A 6,046-nucleotide genomic window follows, 5' to 3' on the forward strand; every position below is an offset into this window, starting at 1 on the left:
GTACATCACTTTGTCGACAGGCTCGCGAGAATGGAGCTGAATTCTAGGTTAGTCAGGGTCGTAGCAAGCAAAGGGAGTGAACTATCTAATCTTTTAAGAAAACACCTGAAACGTAACCCTTTTCCGACTTTTCTCTACGTTTAAGGAATTCTCCGACATCTACTTTTAATGAAGTCTTAGATAGGTATAGAGAATAAAATTATCTTCTCATTTAAAACACCACGCGCATGCGTAGTAAACAATTTATAACGATAACAGAGTGGAGGCATGTTCGAAAAAATTCCCAGTCAGTGCATGAGGTGTGGGATAAGAGCTCAACTCTTGACACGATCAATTTTATTTTAAATACATTATGTATGAAATAATTTCATAATTTGCATATGGCATGCGAAATGCCAAAGAATACAGAGGAAAAAATGTTTAGTCTTTTTTAATAATTAAAACATAAGATGATATTAAAACGGAACTAGAAATTATTAGTCATATAGCAGCAATGTTTTCCGTTGATTTCTCTTAATTTTATTTCATCAGTAAAACATTCACTGTCTTCTATAAAAAAAATCGACGGCAATGATTAAAGTTTGTTGCTTTGAGGAGCATGGACAAATAAATGTCCACACGAGTATTAAAGTCTACAATAGCAATTACCGTCGTAAGTCTGTGTGATCTATAGAATGGCAATGATATATTGCACCTATTGATTAGACATTTTTAAATGCAATAACACACAGTAATATTGTACCCATTAAAAAATAATAATAATTTCTGTAAGTGCGTACATGTTATGTCATCGTCCATGGAAAAATGACAGATTTTCATTGGGGCTTTTGTACAATTTAAAGATGAAGACAAATTGATCTTAATGGATGTATGGAGGATAATAAATAATGCAAAACATCGTATAGAATAATCCATTGAGAGTTTCCTGTACTATTTTTGACTCAGTGCCGCATTATTAATGTCAATGACAGTTCCGAACCTACAGATTATTATTTTTGGCTGTAAGAACGGTAGAAAATATAGTATTATAGTTTATAATTACAGTAAAATCGGTAATATTGTGATATGTTGAAGGCAGCCTGTGGAAGATTGGATTCATCACCTTCATATATCATGATAAGAATAAGTTTTTTTTTTATGCGACTAATTATAAAGAAACATTTTGCGCAGATTTAAGGTTGACTTAAAAATTCTACTTTCTTTCTTTCAATATTGATATGATTGTTATTACGGAAAGTCCGGCCGTGGAGTGATCGCTCCGTAACCAAGCCGCTTACACCCAGTATGTCATAAATGTTTCGTAGGCTTTATTCGTTGTGTTTATTATGTATGTCATGAATTGATAACGGGGTGGTAACGGCGGTGGTAACGGCGGTGGTGGGATTTTTTTAAACGTGATTTTAACGTGTTTTTCAATGTACTAGGCATAAGTATCAAGTACAGAGTTGGCCAAATCATCATACAATAGATGTAATACCCCTGACGCACGCAAACCTATAGTTATTTGTATATGGATTCTTAGTGCGTCATATCCAGAATGTAGGGATTCTACGTAAGTGAGGAATTGATTGTGTATTTCTTTGTCTTTGACGCCATGTGAAGAGATTCAGGATGTTTATTATTGATTGGTTGCTTTGTCGAGCACGGTCATCAGGATTTAGGGATGGGTACTCAACTAATGATAATATACTAGTTTTACACTCCATAATTGAATTATATTTAAACAAACACAAAAGGTTATTTTGCGCATTCATCGACTATAAGAAAGCGTTTGACTTAGTTGACAGATCGTTTTTGTGGAGCAAATTAATTTCATGTGGCATAAACGGTAAAGTTATTACTGTTATTTATAATATGTATGCAACGGCCAAGTCTTGTGTCAAATTGAATGGTTTAATTTCCGATTGTTTCCCATGTAATATTGGAGTACGACAAGGGGAAAACTTGTCACCACTTTTGTTTGCGATTTACCTTAATGATTTCGAATTTTTTGTTAGTCGTTACTATAAAGGTCTAGATTACCTATCCAAGGAATTCAACAAGGTTTTAAGTGATGAGGATGTAGAAGTTTTCCTCAAATTATATGTTTTATATGCGGATGATACAATTGTTATGGCAGAAAGTCCCATAGAACTTCAGATAGCATTAAAAGCTATTCATAACTATTGTGGTATGTGGAACCTCACAGTTAACACGACAAAAACAAAAAGTATTATTTTTTCTAGAGGGAAAGTTAGAAATAAACCCATGTTTATGTTTGGTGATGAACAAATTGAGATTGTAGATGATTACATTTATTTAGGGACAACCTTTTATTTTAATGGCAAATTTAATAAAGCTATTGACAAGCAAGTAACACAAGCCAAAAGAGCAATGTACAGTATGTTAACAAAAGCCAAACAATTAAATCTTCCGTTAGACATTGTGTGTGAACTTTTTGACCAACTCGTTTTGCCAATTTTGGTATATGGTTGCGAAGTTTGGGGATTCCAAAAGCTTGATCAGATCGAGGTCTTTTACAGAAAATGTTTAAAGCATATTCTCAAACTTAATAAATCCACTGCAAATTGCATGGTTTATGGTGAAGTCGGTAGAGTAAATATTAAGTTAGTAATTGATAAAAGAATGTTACAGTTTTGGGTACGCACCATAAGTAGCAAACAAAGCAAATTGTCAAATATTATGTTCAGGTTGCTAAAAAAATTACATGATCAGGGTATTTATCTCTCACAATGGACTAGCAAAATTCAAAATGTACTCAACAATTGTGGTATGTCCCAAATGTGGAATGACTTCGATAATTTTAATAAAAAAAGGTTAGCAAAGAGTATTAATCTCCGATTGAGTGACATCTCAAAACAGGAATGGCGTCATGATGTTTTTTCTAATTCAATGTGTGATAATTATAGATATTTTAAGGATGTTTTAGTATTCGAACAATCATTAATTTTACTAAAAGATAATGAAAGGGTTGATCTCTGCAGGTTCAGGTGTGGGAATCATCGACTTCCAATCTCTAAAAGATACAGTAATGAACACGAAAACAAATGTACTTTATGTAACCTAAACGAGACTGGAGACGAATACCACTATTTATTTATTTATTTGCCCTTTACTTGTTCCCATGCGCCAAATTTACATTCAAAAGTATTATATCACCCGCCCAAATAGAACCAAAATGCACCAATTACTTAATACCAGATCAAAAAAATAAACTATCAAACTTACCTAAATTTATTCATAAAATTTTGTATTTGTTTTAGTTAGATGTTGTTTTTCGATATATCAATTATTTATTAAGACCAAATATTTATGTCTGGAAGTGTTTAGTTTGTTTCTGTTAAGATTGAAAGAATGTTCTTTCATACCCTGAAAAAGGGTCGATAAAGAAATAAAGAATCATTGTCATTGTCATTGTCATTGTCATTGTCATCATCCACGATCATACATGTGCGCAGTGCATCATCCACAATCATACACTGCATAATTGTATGTTTGTTCAAGGGAACAGCCAAAAGCCACATGTTTTTATCCGAATCAAAAGGATCTATGACCAAAAATGACATAGTTTTATGTTGGTGGTTATATTTTGTTACGTTAATAGTTAAATATGGTGACAGTAGTAATTAAGTGTTACACCAGTGGTTAATTTGGCTAGTGGTTGCGTAACTGTTTAACTTTGTTATCAGTTAATGTTACATTTGTAGTGTAATGTAGGTGATAAATATTCTGGCGCATGCATTGAACCGTCAACAGTAAGCCTACCTTTATACTTGTTTTACTTGGTAGGCATGGATATTCAGGTGATTTTTTTTTTTAAATATACCTATTTCTGTTCTATTTTATTCGTACGATTCATATAATTTGAATCAGGATATAACTTTGAAAACGTAACAGGTGCTTTATTTTAGAGTGTTGTAATATCAATTCATTTCATTGGCAAATATTTCAAATGCTGGAATCTGTTTGAACTCCTGATCCAACTATAAAGTATAACGTCTATCAAATACATTTCTCATTATGTATAGTTATTGCTTCGGGATTAAATTGAAATTATATTAAGTGGCCTTGTTTTTTAAAATTCTATAGACAGGTGGAAAGACAACTCCAGGCTGGGAAGGGGAATTCGTGAATACATCGTTTAAAATTCATAAGGTCTGTAAGGTAAATAGAGAGAATATTTTTAGGATGTATTAAATATTTTGAAACCGATAAAACTAGTTTAAAATTAGAAAAGTGTTTATCATTTAGCACATCATTATGTTACCGTATACTATAAAGCTCATAAAAATCTACGTTTTGTAACAAGCAACAATGTTGTTTTTGAAAACCGTTTTAGGAGAGTTATATACTTTTATCGATCATTTTCTCGTTATATTTTAATTTGTTTCATTTACATTTTTATTGAGTTTGTACTCATTATTCTAATGATCAGGTGTCAATAATGTTCAGAATTGTTTATCATCGGTCGGATCGATCGGATTGTCTAACAAACAATGAATAGGAATAGAATATATAAGTAATTATAATGATAGTATCCAAAAATGTATAGCCGTACAGTGTTTGTATGAGGTGTATACTTAACAAGAAGAAGAAACGTGTTACAAACAAACTCAATATAATGATAGGTGTACAGTTTATGGCTTATGGTTATTGTTTTGAATACTGTAAATAGATTTCTATTCAAAAATAGGCCTAGTAACTATACCTATACACAGTGATGACAATTAGAGTTTACCTATGTTTTAAGAACTTTTTTGAATTGATATCGTTGACCTTCAAGATGTTTCTTTCTTTGTTTTTTTTTTTTTGTAGGCCTATTTTGATATTATTTTGTTGGTTAATAAATCTACCACGCTACTTGTACCCTTAAACTAAGCATAGGCTACAGTCATTAAAACTAACAACAACGATAAATACATAATTCTGGCAAAAGGAGCCTATCCGAAAGCCAACAACGTGACACTACCAGTAAATTTAAATTGCACCCTAAAATACTAATCCAATTAACACGATTCAACAGTAGGCCTACATAAACAATATACTGTACCCGGAATGAAACCCATTCCATTACATTTCTATCTCGTCCCCCATCCCTATTAACTATTAGCTAGCTGCTGTAAACTCCCTGCTTTGATTTGGTAAAACGCGAGTATATAGTAGACATTGTTATTGATATACCAAAGTAATATTTCATACTCGATGATTTACGCAAGAAGCGTGTTAACTTGACACGATTAAGCAGTGTTAATGATGAAGAAATGAAAATTGAATCAATTAACTTTGTAACGGTAACCTACAAAATTACGATTAAAGGTACTTTCATACACAGCACAGAATATTGTAGTTGTCTATGAAATCACTCCAGTTATCGTAAACATAATTATTAGGCTTACATGAATTCACATGAATTCACATTCACATGAGAATTCACATGAGAATTATTCTTAATTTATTATATAAAACATCAGCATTCTACAAAAGCGACACGAAATGACACTTAAACATTACATTGTATGCTTACGCTGAACCACTGTTGGAATATGATTTGTGTAAAAGATGTTTAAATTGATAAGAAATGCTTTAAAAGGTAATTTGATTGTATGTATGTATGTTTGATGTTTGGATTAGACCACTCTAACTTCATATTAAGTGTTACCCATTTATTCATAAGGCACTTTATTAACTCGAGCAAACTTGAAAGATTTTCTAAAGTTTGCTAGAGAATAGAAAAAACTGCATACATTTTTTTTCAGAAGTTAGGCCATGCACATTCTTGAAATAGTTTACTGGTGGTTTATGAACCACACTGTAGTTTAAAAACTCTTGGAAAAACTCCGAGTTTGCCAAGAAAAGTTTCCAAAGGTTTCTAGTGTAGATCAGTTGACAAACTTGGAAGACTACAGAAATGCAGATATTGGGATGTGTATCTTTCTGACAAACTAGTTTGTTGTAATTTTGTCTTTTAGATCATTGCGGTTCGTGTGATCCTCCAGATAGACCAAAAGACAGCCTCCAGAAGTTAGTAGGACCTATAGACAGAAAT

This window comes from Antedon bifida, chromosome 4 (assembly GCF_963402885.1).
Source record: "Antedon bifida chromosome 4, ecAntBifi1.1, whole genome shotgun sequence".
Taxonomy (NCBI): Eukaryota; Metazoa; Echinodermata; class Crinoidea; order Comatulida; family Antedonidae; genus Antedon; species Antedon bifida.